This window comes from Malania oleifera, chromosome 6 (genome assembly GCF_029873635.1).
Source record: "Malania oleifera isolate guangnan ecotype guangnan chromosome 6, ASM2987363v1, whole genome shotgun sequence".
NCBI lineage: Eukaryota > Viridiplantae > Streptophyta > Magnoliopsida > Santalales > Ximeniaceae > Malania > Malania oleifera.
In genome coordinates this window covers 111655790-111672477 of record NC_080422.1, presented here as the reverse complement: position 1 = coordinate 111672477, position 16688 = coordinate 111655790, and the positions used below count along the sequence as shown (strand labels likewise).

The following is a 16688-nucleotide window of genomic DNA, read 5'->3' as shown; positions in this document are numbered from 1 at the left end:
ACCGTAACTATTCAGTTCAGTTTAGACTTGTGCTACTACCTCTACCAGTAAAGGGGGTAAGAGATGGATAGTAGATGTGGCTTCAGTGTGGTGTTGTAGACGTTTCCTTAGCAGTCCGAACCAGGGTAGGGCGGACGCATCGTATTTATAGACATATTTGACTTGGCAGTGGTCAGCCAGCCATTATCAGGTCCCGCCTTCGGGCTGCAAAACCCGTCATAGGGGGTAATACATGACATCAGCTAGCTGTCACGACCTGCTTAATTTTCATTTTTTTTCTTTTATATATATTACAAAATCACAAATCTCAACTCAGCAGATCATAATCCACATGGACTGGTGGGTACCAGGGATGCATCAAAACACATAACGGAAGTTTAAGCAGCAGGAAACATACAATCACAATATTATAAAGACGAAAACATCCATCACATTACCATAAATACTAGAGTCACTATATCCACTGTATTTCAATATATACATTGCAAAAACAAAATCTAGGGACATTTCCCACAAAAATCCAACTGTCCCTACTAAAGCTTATCCTTCAAAGAGGGCAGATAAACGACAATAGATCAGCGGGGCTTTTCCCACTCTCCTATCAGGGGCTCCTGAAAAGTTATAAAATTTTGGGATGAGACACTTCTCAATAAGGGAAATAAACTAATATCAGTGTGTGGAAACATAAGTATTCAGTGTTATACATATACCATACAAAACATATTCAGTAACTATTTTGTCAAATCTGGGAAAACATATATATCATCAAATCATGGCAGAACATACTGCATTTTCATATACATACTTCATCTCATATAATAATAATACAAAAACATTCCTCGTTGGTTAGTTGGTTGTTGTCATGTATTACCCCCACATGATTGGGTTGTGTGACCCGAAGGCGGGACCTGACAATAGTTGGTCGACCACTGCCAAGTCAAAAGTACAGTCTGTAAGTCTGATGGGTCTAACTGACTTGGTCCGTACACTAAGGGCGCTCACACGCTTCTTAAAACCACATCGACCATCCAATCTCACACCACTCCATACAGCGGCGTTAACACAGATATCATGATCATGGTGACCATGGACACATAGCAACGGTACCGTGTAAGTGCTAGCCTGGACCAAGCCAACCAGGTTCTGATATCATATAATATATACTAAAACTGTGATACATGGATATTTCATATCATTAATTTTCAAATCAATCATATCATTTTGCATATATACATATATCATGAAAAATCATCGGCCCGTACGTCGGTATTTCACATTTTACCATAGCTCGGCCCGTACGCAGGTATTTCACATTTTACCATAGCTCGGCCCGTACGCCGGCAAATCATAGCACAGCCTGTACTCCGGAAAATCATTTCCATAGCTCGACCCGTACGCCAGAAAATCATATACATAGCTCAGCTCGTATGCTAGCAAATCACATTCATAGCATGGCCCGTACGCCGACAAAATATATCCATAACTCAGTCTGTACGTTGGCAAATCATACACATAGCACGACCCGTACGCCGGCAAAACATAGAAAAATCTCGGCCCATAGCCGCTTTTCCATTATAAAAATTCGTATCATTAACACATTCCTAGAAAACAGTAGCTTATAACAATTTCTACTCATGCCACACTAATAAGTTTTTCGCATATTTAATATACCATCATTTTCCACAGCATTTTCCCAAATATGAATCATATATAAATATATTTACTTTCCTGAAATCAGATGCTATAACAATATACATATTTTTCATAAAATACTAGTTTAGTTTATCCCCTTACTTGATTTTTGAAAAGCCCCTAAAAAAATCTGTTCCGCACCTACAGGGTACCCTGTTCAACACCGTGAAAACGGAATTTCCCAGAACTAAAGTTCAGTATTTCTACGCGTATAACAATTCCTACAACTGTCAAATAACCAAATACTGAGTAGAAAGCCTTACCCTAGATTTGGGATGGTTTCCAACTCAGTCCCACCAACGATCCGCTTCGATAGACTTGCAGAGAACTTTCCCAAGAGCGTCATGGTGGTTTCAGATCTTCGAATCGGCGAAAATTCGGCCCAAAATCTTAGTGAGGAGGAGAAACCGTAGGGTAAGAGAGAGAGAAGTTTTGCGCAAGAGATTTCGGCCAAAAATGAATTTTAGGCCTATTTAAATAAACTATGGCCTTCGTCGACGAGTCATGTCACCTTGTCGACGAACTCTCCCCTTGGTCGACGAAATTCAGAAACCCCAAAATCATCCTCTCGATATTTCCTCGTCGATGAGACACGTCACCTCGTCGACGAGTCCTATAGAAAGTTCGTCGACGAATCCTATCTTCGTCGAGAAGCTCCTATTATACCCTCGTCGACGAGGAGCCGAAAATTTTCTCGAGATCATCCTTTCCAAAATGCAACGTTGATGATGAACGAGAAGCGTTCGTCGACGAAGTTGACTGTCTCCTTTTGCTTCCGGTTTCTATTTCCCTTTCTTTTTATTATTTAAATACCATTATTCTTCGGGTCGTTACACTAGCTATCCATCTTGGGGTATATTTCAGCATTATCAGTTATAGCAGATGATTTTATAATAACATAAAATTTGTATGGTTTAATATGCTTATGATTATACATCTATTTCTTAGTTATTATATTACCAATTTCTACGAGATATGTATCACATACTGTTTATTTAAATATAATACGAAAATATTCATGTTGTCACACAACTGTATTTAGTTTATTTCCCTCACTAAGAGGTGTCTCACCTAAGCTTAAAATATTTCAGGAAACCCAGACTGACAGGCAGACCAAATTCCGTGTTGTTGGGGGCAATTTATGCTAGACTGAATAAATGGTGAGTTTTGAACTAGGATCAGGTGGTTTTTGATGTATGAACCTAGTTTTATCTTTTAGTGTCTTTGGGGATTGTATATATATTTATAGAAATATTGTGGTTTGTGAATAGCTCTGGTACTGTAATTATGGATGAATTTTATGTTTTTCGCTACTTAGGCTTCCGCTGTGTATGACAGGTGTGTCCTCGTTACCCACGGGTTCGGGTTGACTTCGATATATCTTCAATTAATGGTATTAGAGTATTTCATGTGATTAATTATGTAGTAAATTAAGTAGGTCGTTGCAATGGGCTTTTGACTAACCTATACCACATAGACACACTCCCATCCCAACATGCTTATTGGCAATTAAACCACCTTTTCTACAATGGTATGAAGCTTTTTGAATTATTTGAGCCATTTTCAAAGCATAGGGTTATGGCATAATGGTTTGTTGATTTAGTTTGTTGTGTTTATTTGCTTTAACCATAATTGAAGCAGTTGATTTTAAAATATGTATTTAAACAATCAAAATCTTTGTTTTTTGTCATATGCTAACTATTACTCCTTCATATATATAAATAAGCTTATTTAAGGGTATTCAATCGCGTAACATCTCCCTTCTCTTCTTTCATTCTCCTTTTTTCAATATCAGTTATAATCTTCTTATGATTTGGCAACGTGTCTAAAAAGGTTTATAGCTTATAGGTTATCTCTTTAGTATTGTTCCATAAGCTTGTTGCCCTTTTTCTTTTTCTTTTTTTGTCTATTTATTTGTATGTGTTGGCCTAACAAGGCTTTTCGATTTTGTTTTGATGATAACAAATGAATGATATTTTAACATGTGTTGTTGAGTGACTTTATTTCAGGATTAAGTAAAACAATACTTATGATCATGGAAAGCAAGCCGGAAATCAAAGTCAATCAAGTGAAAGCTTCTCAGAATATTGAAGCAATAAAAGACAAATGAAGAGCTTAAAGGCTAAGTGGGACTTGATGTAAAGCTAACCCTCAAGTGACGTGAAGACTTGGAGCTAAATGAGTTCATGCTTAGGTTTAAATAATATATATATATCGAGATGGATTCCCTAAAGGTCAAATATGTGCAATGGGCAAGATATGCTTTACTTAAGATTTGTATATTCAAGTATGAATTAAGCATTTGAGAATAATATGTCAGGCACAATTGCCTTGTCCATTGGAAGTGGATTTTTATTCAAGTAGCCAATAATTTCATATTTCAACTAATGAATATATGCATTAAGTTCAGATTGGTTATAAACTTGGATTTGTAGATTGGTTTGAATTTTCAAAATACTTAGTATGTAAAATTTTAAATAGTGGACATATACTAAGTTTTACATTTTCTACCCGAACCACTTCCTAAGCCTTTAGTCATCACTACCTCCTATGACTAATCCTAAATGCTAAGAAAGAATTATGTGATCATGTAATTCCTGTTTGAGTAAATTCTTCATTGAATTTCAAGGGGTTTGATTTCTTAAAAAGTCATACAATTTTTCTATCTTTTATTCTTGATGGGTTATGACATGGTGGTACTTTGACTCTCCAAACCTGTTTGCATTTTACACCTTTCCTTTTAAATAGGCAATCAAATTTTGTGTGTCCCTTCTTTTTACATAAGATGCATATAGTGTGAGTATAAGGACTAGAGGAGGTACTAGCATAGTGTTTTGATGCTCTTACAAAGTACCCCATGTATAGGTTGTTTCTTTTCTTATTTTCAATCCCATTATAACCTATACCTTCTTTGTCTAAAATCATCTCTTGTGAACCTAAGAGTTTGTCAAAATTTTATTTACCTCTAGTGAATGTATGGATGATCTTAAACTGGTCTTCTATTTTATTTTCTAGAGCTTGAATTTTCAAGTTCTTTAGACCCTTGCAAACATTCTGAAGTTTTGTAAATTCTTTAGTCATATTGTTTGTTTTATTTTCAAGATCAAGGATATGAAGATCCTTTTCATTTTCAATTGTAAGTTGGGATCTTATGGCTTTAAGCTCTTTTTACAGCATAGCATTCTTGTTTTCCAAATTTGTGATCCTCGAATCCTTTTCTTTATTAACAAGAATTTGTGATTCAAGTTCTTTCAATGATGCCTCACTCTTGTTTTTTCAAAACATTGTAGTGTTTAAGTGTTTTAACAAGAGACTTGTGAGTTCTAACATATTCAACTTGCAATTCCTCATAAGTAGGCATGCTCTCACTATCGGAACTATCATATGATTCAGTATCAGATGCATCATTCAATTCATCACATGAATCATTACCAGATTTATCTAATAAAATAGAAGGAGACAGGTTTACCTCATCGTCGGTTAGAGCTATGAAGCACGGTTTACCTCCTTCAAGATTCAGAAAGCTTGAATCACAAGGAGTTATCGCCTTTTCCTACATAATTGCTCCATATCTCCTTTCAAGTTCCTCTCATATCTCCTTAGCACTGCTACATGCCATAACCTCACAAAGAACATTAGAATCTAAAGCATGTAGCAAGGTGTTCAAGGCATCAAAATTTATTTGCACTAAGTTCCTATCATTATCATTGAGCTTAAATTTAGATTTAGAAACATCAACACCATCAATGATTTTTACTGGAATACTATCTCCTTGTCCAATGACCTCCCAAAACCTCCATTTTAAAGCTTTAACAAATACAGTCATCCTAAATTTCCATTCAGTAAAATTTTCGCCACTAAATACTGGAGGGTTCGTGACTAATCTTCCCTCACATGAAGGGGATGCACCAACACGAGCCATCATGATCTTTTTACTAATTAATAGTTAAGTTTAAGTAATGTGGCTCTAATACCAATTGTTAGCTTTGGTGCAATCCCAAAATGGGATGAATTGGAATTTAAAAATTTGATCTCCTAGGTCAATCCACTAACAACAGTATTACACAAGCTTAAGGTCAATCTAGTGCAAATAAGTAAATGAATATAAATATATAGCGAAAATTAAACTGCACAAATAATTTAGCTAAGCATGCACAACAAAGTAGTAAATAGAGATGACATCCAAAAATGTTATCGAGGTTCGGCAAACTGCCTACGTCCTCACCTTGGCACACCCACACAAGGATTACACTATAAGGCTCACTTAACGGGTGGAGTGGCACCTAAACAACCAGGTCAATTAGTACAAGGCTAACCTCAACCTTTACAAATAATCCTTACCAGGCTGGATTACTGCCCCCTTAGGCCGCGCCTAGAATACAACATTATTTTCACAATATAATCGATACAGTGATTATGCTTCTCAAGTAAAGCGAATATGTACCAAAATACAGTACAAACAAATATGCACTCACAAATGATATGAATTTAATACTCAGGTGAGATCCAAAATATAAACTCTCTAAGATGTGTGAGTGTATGTATATGTGAGAGTTCAACATTTGATTCAAGATAAGATATCCAACACACAAATGATCAAAGGAAGTTTAACACAATCCAAATCAAATATCTCAAGGATATTCTAAATGTAAAGCACAATAGATATTTTGGATTGAAGCTGGCAAAAACAATATCAAAGATAATATGCAAGTTTGTGTAAAATAATATTTTTGCAAATCAAAATCCATAGGTTTGATGAGTCTTGCAATCAAGATGCAAAAACTCACTAGCTATAAGGGTATTCCCGCTAAAAAATTTATTGTTTAAATCGAGGGGAAAACCTTAGCTAAGAACTCTTAATGAAAATAATCAATCAACAAGCAAAGAGAGTTTTAGCCATGTAAAACACTCAATAACACTCTTGGGAACTTGATCTATCAAGGGAATAGCAAAATAGAGAGTGTATGGAAGTAGTATGGGTTAAATGAGATTTGAAATTTTGAGAGAGTTTTTCCTTAATGATCTTGCTAATCAACCCTTAATTTTGCAAATGATAAGATATATATAGGCAAAGGCAAAATTATGACCATTGGGGACTCAATGGGCATTGTTGAAAAGATTTTAAATGAGTTTAATATTTTAACCCTGTTTAACCCCTTTAATTTTTCAGTAAAAATTAATTTACCCCATGAGATTTGGGTGCCTGAATAGACACACTTAAAAATCCACTTTTTAAAGGTTTGGGCCTAAAGTAAGGGTCGGTCGGCTGAACAAAAGACATAATGTTTCTATCCGCAGTTCGGGTGCCTGAAGCTAAGTTCGGTAGCCCAAACTCGCCAATTCGGTCACCTGAGGCATATTTGAATGTAATGTTTGGGTGCCCGAGTTGGTGAAAAGGTGTTAGGTTAGGGATTCGATCACCCGGGGAAGATATGGTCAAAATGCGTTCGGTCGCCCGAAACGTGGTCAAACTGTTGACTTCTCAACAGTTCAGGCGCCCGAGGTTAAATGAACCCCTAGGGTTCGGTCACCCAAGCTCTCTCAATTTTTACCTATTAAGTCTAATTTTTAATGCAATTGTTTTCGCTGATATTATATTTGATATAGGACTATTTTGTGCATTTGTGTAGGGACCTAGGGTCTTTTCAAGTATGCCCAAAAACCTGACTTTGAGCATTAAATCCTATCATGCATGTGCAAATGCATTATTACATACCATATAAATTATTACAGACCAATTAAAAAGGAATGTAAATACAATAAAAAATAGGTCTTCATTCTTTTGATTCTTTAGACGCCATAAATGAAGCTTGATCTTCATAGTTTATATGACTTGCTTAAGTTCCTACCAATAGTGCATGCTAAGGATATACCTATTCAAGAAGCTCATTACACAGGTGATAAACATTGGTTTTGTCAAAATCAGAACAGGATCAGACTCATAGAGTCAACAGAAGATTTTTGAAAAATTTGGTAGTATGCCGTTTGAAAATAGAGCATTTCCTAAGATAAATTTGTACATATGTGACCTATTTGAGTTCAAATTTTTAGTTATCCGTAACAATCAACTCAAACAATCCAATAAGATCAATAATTATTACTTTCAGCATCCAAAAAGATAATATAATCATACAACACACAATGAATGACAAAGTATGAATTATAGCAATTAAGCACACAAATAATACAACTGGTTATTAAAAGATTTAAATGACATGAAAAACATAGTTAAACTAGAAATATCCTTAAACCATTGCGATTTAAGCATTTCATGAGACCTGCAGAAAATTTGAATTTGAAGACATGCGGTATATAAAAAATAGGTTTGAATATAAACACACTCCAACTAGTTCGCATGCATTTTTATGTGTAGTTACTAAGCTATTTATGTGATTTTAAAACCATATATGTATATAATAATAATAAGGCAAGAGAAAAAAAAATAGTTTTGAAATTAGTTCTTGCCATAAAGTATTACAATAAATATGTATGCATATACATATAAATATATATCCTCCTTTTGATATTTGCAAAAAGTACTGGGGGTGCTTGCTGAAAAAAAAGTTTTAAAGATTAGGCAAGCACAGATTTTATGATTTGACAATTAAGCACATACAAAAATATAACCAGAAAACCACAACCATAATGATCCTAAAGATTTAACAATCGCATGTAAGATCATATAGCAACCACAAAGAATGTGTGATTAAGTATTATATTTTTCAATTAAGATATTCAATAAGGTCATCACAATTGAGCACGTGCCACGGTGAATAATAAACTAATCTAAGCCAAAAATATTGGTGAGCATAACAAGATAGGAATTTAATTTCATATGCTCCCCCTATCAATTTTAGTACTTGCTTAGATTATTTAACTACTTATACTATCCAAAGATTAATTTCATTATACTCAGTAGTATAAGTCATTCATTTGAAATCCTTTAAACCAACCATACTGATGATTTATTAACAGTATACTGATTAGTATGGTTATCCCTATAAGCCACAGATACATCTTAGAAAATATATTAAGGTATGAACTAATACTCATAACCTAGAACAATCCATATCTATACATAGACCTTTAACCATTGGATATGATGTTTAGGGTTTTTTGAAGAGCCTCAATATTCAAGAATGTGAATTGATGCATATGAATCCTTTCTTTCTATAGGGATCGAGCTAGGCTTCTCTAATTATTCGATGGTTATGCTATGATGAAATTTAATCTTCAATTATTTTCACTCATCCTTTCAAAAATATTTTAACATTAATTTTATCATAATCATCTATGTACAAGGTTTTACTTCTGGAAAAATTTCTGTCAAAATTTCGACAACATACCGCCTATAAATTAGACGTTTTCCCATAAAACATGTACCTAATAGATTCAAGCAAGCAATATATAGTTCAATTAAAGCATGCAGGAACCTATAATCCACTACCAGCATGCAATTCACATCAACTACATCCGTCATGCAGAAGGCATTCTAGAGTAAGCATGCATTCCAGTAGTATAATCAATAGTCCATATAAAATGTAAATCATCCAACTAGATACCATGAACAATAAATAACCGTGGATAGTTAGGAATTCAGTGCAGAACTCATATGGACATTTAGGCATGAAATAAAAATATGAGAGCATTTTAATTTATATAACCATGAAAGAATATATGCTCCCCCTAAGTTATGCGCTCAACTCATTTTATGCCTTTTCTTTCATCGTCAAGTTCAATAACCAAGAGTTATAATATTTTCAATGATTTTACCTTAGCTTTGAATTCTTAGGCTCATTGGACCAAAAAGTCACAATGAATATTTTTTTGAGAGTTTTGAGCCTATATTTGCCTCTTTTCTTATGATTTACAATACATGAGAGGCCTAAGTTAGAATGTCTTTGAATGATAATTACATGAGCATAGGTCACTTTGAGATATATGCATTCATCAAGATTAGGACCTAGGCAACCAATTTAGCTATTCAACTTAATTCATGAGGATGAAGCTCTAATGAATTTTATTTAATGTTTGAAAGCTTATGAAGCGAATTAAAATAAATATTCTTAAAGTTTTAATATCTATTATATTCGGAAGAGTATTTTGGTAGTAGCAAGACATTGTACAAGATAAGTATTCTAAAAAATATGTCCTAACTTATTTTGGCAAAGAGCATTGTTAAGGATATGAATAACTAGTAACTGACGCTCTTTGGTGATGGGAATGTATCCTCTAGATATGATCACAATTTTGGAGTAAGGATACGAACCAATGAGATGATGGATCTTTATCTGATGTGATCGTGGTATGGTAAAGATTTTCCTAAAGCTCAATTTTGTGCAATGGACAAAAGTATGCTTAAACTTGTGATTTTCATGTTAGCATGGGTTAAGCATTATGAATACAATACCAGGCATAGATGCCATGTCCGGTTGGAAGTGGATAAGGATTCTTAGTATAACAATATAGTGTTTAGTAAGTGCGTATACTGAGATTTTCATTTTAAGCAACAACCACTTCCCAAGCTTACAATCATCATTACCCCTATTGCTAATCCTAGATACTAAGGAATAATTATGTGATCATGTAATTCATGTTTGAGCAAATTCTTCCTTGAATTTCAAGGAGTTTTCTTTCTTAACAACCCATACCATTTTTCTATCTTTGATTCTTGATGGGTTAGGACTAGGTGGTACTTTGACTCTCTAAACTTGTTTGCATTTAACATCTTTCCTTTTAAACGGGCAATCAAATTTTATGTGCCCCTTCTTTTTACATAAAGCACAATAGGTATGGGTATAAGGATCGGAGGAGGTACTAGCATAATGATCAGACTCTCTCACAAAGTACCCCTTATATAGATTTTTCTTCTTTTTATTTCTAACTCCATTATATCCTATACCTTCCCTATCTAAGCTCATATTCTGTGATCCTAACAACTTATTAAAGTTGTCCTTACCTCTAGTGGACGTATAGATGATCTTCGCTTGGTTTTCTATTTTCTTTTCTAGGTCTTGCATTTTTGAATCTTTCAAGTCTTTGCAAACACTTTGTAATTTAATAAGCTCATTAGTCATGTTGTTTGCTTTATATTCAAGTTCAGCAATGAGAAGATCTTTATTATTATCACTCAATGTTTGAGATCTTATTGCATTCAATTATTTTTCCAACTTTTCATTATTGTTTACTAACTGTTTGATCTTTAAAACATTTTCCCTTTCAACAATAACTTTTTATTCACATTATTCCACACATGCCTCATACTTGTTTTCCAAAACAGTATATTTCTTATTAGATTTAACAAGTAACTTATGAATTCTAACATATTCAATTTGCAATTCTTCATAAGTAGGCATACTTTCACTATCACTACTATCACATGATTCAGAATTAGCTACATCATTCAAATCATCACATGAATCATTTCCAGATTTGTCTAATAAAATAGAAGGAGTTGAGATTACCTCATCACTAGTCAACGCAGCAAAGCACGGGTTACCACCCTCAAGATCCGTAGAGCTTGAGTCACAAGGAGTGATCACTTTATTTTACATGGGTGCTCCATATCTCCTCTAAAATTCATCTCAGATCTCTTTAGCACTGTTACATGCCATAACCTAACATAAAATATTAGAATCTAAAGCATGCAGCAGGGTATTCATAGCATCAAAATTTACTTGCACTAAGTTCCTATCATTATCATCAAACTCATATTCAAATTTAGGAATATTAACACAATCAATGATATTTGCAGGCACAGTATCACCCTAGTCAATGACTTTCCAAAACCTCCAATTTAAAGCTTTCACAAATATAGTCATTCTAAATTTCCAAATAGCATAATTTTCACCACAAAATACTAGAGGGTTCGTAACCAACCTTCCCTCACATGAAGGGGATGCACAAACACAAGTCATCGTGATCTTTTACTAAATAACGTTTAAGTCTAAGTGACAAGGCTTTGATACCAATTGTTAGCTTTGGTGCAATCCCAAGAGGGGGTGGTTTATCTAATCCAACAATCAGTATTATGAAAACTAGGGGCAGTCTAAGCAATTTCAAGCCCAAACAATTATTTAACCAATAAACATAAACATACAGGTGCAGAAAATAAAGTGCGTAAAGTAAACTGACACCAAATATGTTATCGGGGTTCGGCCAATATTGCCTACGTCCTTGCCTTGGCTCACTAGCACAAGGATTCCACTATAGCTCACTTAACGGGTGGAGCGGCACCGGTTACAACCAGGTCAATTAGCAGGGTTGACCTCAACCTACAACCACACCTTACCAGGATGGTGCACCTAACTTTCCTAACTAGGTCTAAGCTAATCCGGGACTATTCCACAGGGCTAGTCTCCTTCTTCAGGCCCACACCTAGAATACAACAATCAATATGAAATTTTGCACACATGAAAATATGCTTCTTCAACAAGCAGATATGTACCACAGTATAGCTTAAATAACAATGCAAGTACAGATGATAGAAAATATGCTTAGTGCTTAATGATGTTTGCTAAACACTCAATCTAATGTAGATAAGCAATCAAGATCTAGAGTGTATTTCTAAGCAAACTTTAAACTATAATATGAAATATCATAATATTAGTTTAGGGTTTCAAAAGATGCTAGTAAGATGATTCAAACAACCTCAACAATATGTTCTCAATATACTAAACACAAAAGATGTTTGAATGCAGACTTGAAAAATTTTTTTGCACCAAAAAATATAGGCTAAGTTATCTTGCAATATCTATGCAAGAACCACAAGCCTCTAAGTTTTCTCACACAAGATTTATTAGATAAAATCAGTGGGAGAACTTAAGCTTAACTCTCAATAACAAAATAAATCAATAAACCACATAAATGAGAGTATTAAGCAACATGGAATAAGGCACAAACACTCTTAGTACACTCACAACACTTAGATAATTAAAGAAATTGAAGCTTTTGAGTGTATGAAAGTAGTATAAGCAAAAATAAGATTTGGAATTTTGAGAGAAATTTGCCTTAATGATTTTGCTAATCCTTGCAATTTTTTGCAAATGAACTTGTATATATAGTCAAGGACAATTTTATGACTGTTGGGGGCTTAATGGGCATTATTAAAAAAAATTAAACAAGTTTAATATTTTAACCCAGTTTAACCCCTTTTATCTCGGTTAAAAATAAAACAACCTGAGAGTTTCAGGTGGTTGACTTGAGGTTCGGTCGTCTGAACAAATAGAGAGGTAAAAGTGAATTTTGAAGTTTGGGTGGCTGAGTTATAGTTCGGTTTTCCAAATTGAAGCAATTCTCCAAAAGACTGCGATTCGATCGCCTGATTTGAAGTTCGGTTTGCGGAACTCATAAGTTCGATTGCTCGGGGCTATTTTGAACATGATGGTTCAAGCGCCCAAGTTGGTGGGAAAGGTCTTGACATAGGTTCGATCACCCGTGGAAGATATATTCATTTTGGTTCGGTTTGCCGAACTCAGGTCAACTTTTTGACTAGTCCATGGTTCGGTCGATTGAGGCAATTTGAATTGCCAGGTTCGGTCACCCGAATGCCTTTATATTTTACCTAAGGTCCTTTTCTTTGCTTTAAAATTTTCCTTAATAATATGAGAACTATGTTAGGGCTTTGTGCACTTAAGTGTGGGAACCTAAGGTCCATCTAAGATCATTTTGAGCATATCTACATGTCATGCATGGTGCAGATTATTACAAGCCATATTGAGGTACAGTCCATAATTAAAGTATAACCCAAAATGAAGAATATAAAAATAATTACAAATATAACACAATTTTCTTCATTCTTCTGCTGATCACCATATGCCATTATGATGTAGCTTTCTGTTCAAATACACGCATAGGGTGAACCTGCATGCAAGCTCATGACAAACGTCAGTACCAAATGTATTTGTCATTATCAAAATCCGGATATGACCAACTAGGTCAACAGTAGAGTATTAGTGACAGTTTTAAAATTCGTCACTAATACTCTACTATTAGTTACGGTTTTTAAATTCGTCACTAATACTCTACTATTAGTGACAGTTTTGAATTTCGCCACTACTACTCTACTATTAGTGACGATTTTGAATCAAGCCAATATAGAATTTATAGTGATGGTATTAGGGTTTTAATGATGGTTATAATTCGTCAGTAATAATTATTAGTAACCGCAGGTATGACAATTAATTCAAAATCGTCACTAATACTTATAAAACATTTTGTGATTATTAGTGACGATTTTTATCCTTCACTAATGACCTTATTTTTTGTAGTGAGTGATGATTGTGCTAAATTACACCAGGTAAATTTCTAGGGAAGTGGGGGGTCCTAATGGATCGCTTAAGTTCCACTTTTCTAGACAAAATTTTCCTTAGACACATAATTAGCACAATATAGCTCCTGGGACCTCCAATCTGACGACTTTGCTCCGATATGGAAATTTTGCTCTGATATAGCGACTTTGCTCTGATCTAGCTCTGATCTAGCTCTGATACCACTTGTTAAGGATCTAGGAATAATAATCACACACATAAGCAAAATAAGCACACAAAATAAGAACACCAAGTTTACGTGGTTTGGTCTAATATGACCTATGTCCATGGAGCACATCGAATATATTATAACCCGAGAGAAAAATAAGAGGAAGAGACCCACACTCAACTAAAATTTCTTACACTTTCCTCTCTCTCACCTTCAACACTCTCACTCACTTCACTTGCAGACTTCACACAATACAAATGTTCTTATTTATAGATACATAGGATAGATATAGAAGGAAAGAAGTTATTACATTCTAGTGGGATAATGAGCACGTTGTATTTAATGGATTATTTTAGCATGTGATAATTGTGTTTCTGATGGAATAAATATCGACACGCGGCTGCAGCTCATCCTCTTTAAAGCATTTCCATTTTCTCTGTTTCCATTTCAGCTTAACAATTACTCACGTCCCTCATTTTTTTGTTCTAATTTTTTTTCAACAATCTTAAAGTCGAGATGGTCATCTTCTATCCCCACCCTCTAGACCTCGCCCAAGTAGAATCCTCCGGCGAGACCAACTAGAAAGCATCAAAAGAAGCAAAGATATACTTTGCATTAAAGACACTATTAGCAGTCCATGTTTCAAAAAACTCTATTACCACAACTAAAAGATGATGATGCTACAATACAATGGAGATGAAATTGAGAAGTGTTAAATAAATTAAGACCCTATAAAACAACTTTTACAATGTCTATTTTAAGTATGACATTGCCACCAAAATCTAGGAAAGTTTCAACAACTGTATCACTAAAAATGCTGGAACCAATAAACTTGACTATAATAAATCCTATGATATGAGATGATTGGTCAAAATACAATGGATATTTACATTTGAGAATTCAAAAAGTTATTACATGACATGTTAGCTAAAAAATAATATAAATGAATTCTATGTTCCAAACAAACTTCCTTATTGATAAATCACCACCATTCTAGAAAAATGCCAAAGGAATGTTGATGCACAAAGCAGTATATGAATTTGAAATAGCTTATCGGTTACCCAAGGATAGAAGAACTAATGAGAAGGAAAACTTGTTGAAGTTTTGAAATTCGAAATTTTGGGTAACAAATGGTATCAGAATCGAGTTAGTAGATTTCTTTTTACTTCATTTCATAGAAGTTAATTCTATATCAGACTGCTTATAATTGCATAAATTTGAAACTCTGAATTTCAAGTCTTCAACCAAAATAATAGAAAACAATAAAAGCACAATAAATAAGATACGAATAAAAATGCAAATGCTTAAGATAGTTAAGATATAGACTTGAAATAAGATTACACAAATTTAAAATACAATCACTTGAAATACTTGAAAATACAAACACTCAAATAGTACTTACAAGATTACATAAGAAGAGAGAGAGAAGAAGAGCTTCTTCTAGACTCTGAAAAACAAAAACTTGCTCTCCCCATACAATTGATATAATATATATATATATATATATATAGAGAGAGAGAGAGAGAGGGAGGGAGGAAAGCCGAAAAAAATTCCCTCTGACAACATTATTGCAAACAACATTATTACAAGATAAAATAAAAGAAATCAAATAAGATTGCACTGGATGACAATCTTGTCTGAAAATTGAGGTGGGCGAATCTCGACCATTGTTGTTTGAATGCTGATAAGGAGGAATCTTTCTTATCAAAAGTTGAAGACAATAAATTGACATGTCTGTTAGCTGCACGTGCTTGGGACCCACTTGAAAAGGACTTGAATAATTTGAGAAGACCTGCAATAATAGCATTTGAAGAGACCTGCAAATATTACAGAAGCATATCCGGATCAATATCTGATTCATACTTATCTTGAGAGTCATGAAATGGATCATTCATTGCTGAAGAGGAATGAGACTTTTGAGGACTGGATCTCTTGAATTCTTCTAGAATTCTAGCGTGTTCTTCATCTGATTCTGCTGTTGCTAGCTTTGCCATGAACTAGCTTCGTTTAGTGAGAAAATCAGATTGCTTCTTTGATGAAGATGAACCTGTTAATCATTTAACTTTGTTGATCCAATTTTTGACATTATTTTCGTGAAGTCTTTCGGCATTGAAATTACTCCACCGCTTAATCTTAAATTGCCTGGCTAAGGAGGGAGCAAAGTTGTGGTCTTGAACTTTGACAACATCCCAGCAAACTATCCAAGGAACATTAAACTGAGAAAAAAATTTGAAAGATGTCAAAGAATTGTCTTTCAAATCACGGCTTGTTGAAATATTTGAAATCTTGATTTTGTGAACTCCGGGAGGATTTGGTCTATTGCACCGAAATAAATCCACCATTCAAGAAACCAATTTGGAACCATTTTCTGAAAATCTTTCTTAAAATTGGAAAACCAAGAATGATTGAAACTACAAAGATAAAAAGCATTATACCAAGATTTTCAATAATCGTAGTAGGAATATCCTTGGGGATGGAAAGGTACTAAAAATGGCTTTTGCTTTGCCATTTGACATATT

The 16688-nt window shown here is 34.2% G+C and overlaps 1 long non-coding RNA gene across 2 annotated transcripts; it reads right to left on the bottom strand.

Annotated features, from left to right (window-relative positions):
- Window positions 1–376: 376 nt before the first annotated feature.
- Window positions 377–15646, bottom strand: LOC131158895 (uncharacterized). 2 transcript variants are annotated; one of them, XR_009137533.1, is made up of 3 exons: window positions 15572–15646; window positions 11157–11292; window positions 377–611 (listed from the first exon to the last, which is right to left on the bottom strand). It is a non-coding gene; the product is annotated as an uncharacterized LOC131158895 (long non-coding RNA). The 2 variants fall into 2 exon arrangements; XR_009137532.1 differs by having other exon boundaries at window positions 11157–11309; window positions 15572–15644.
- Window positions 15647–16688: the final 1042 nt, after the last annotated feature.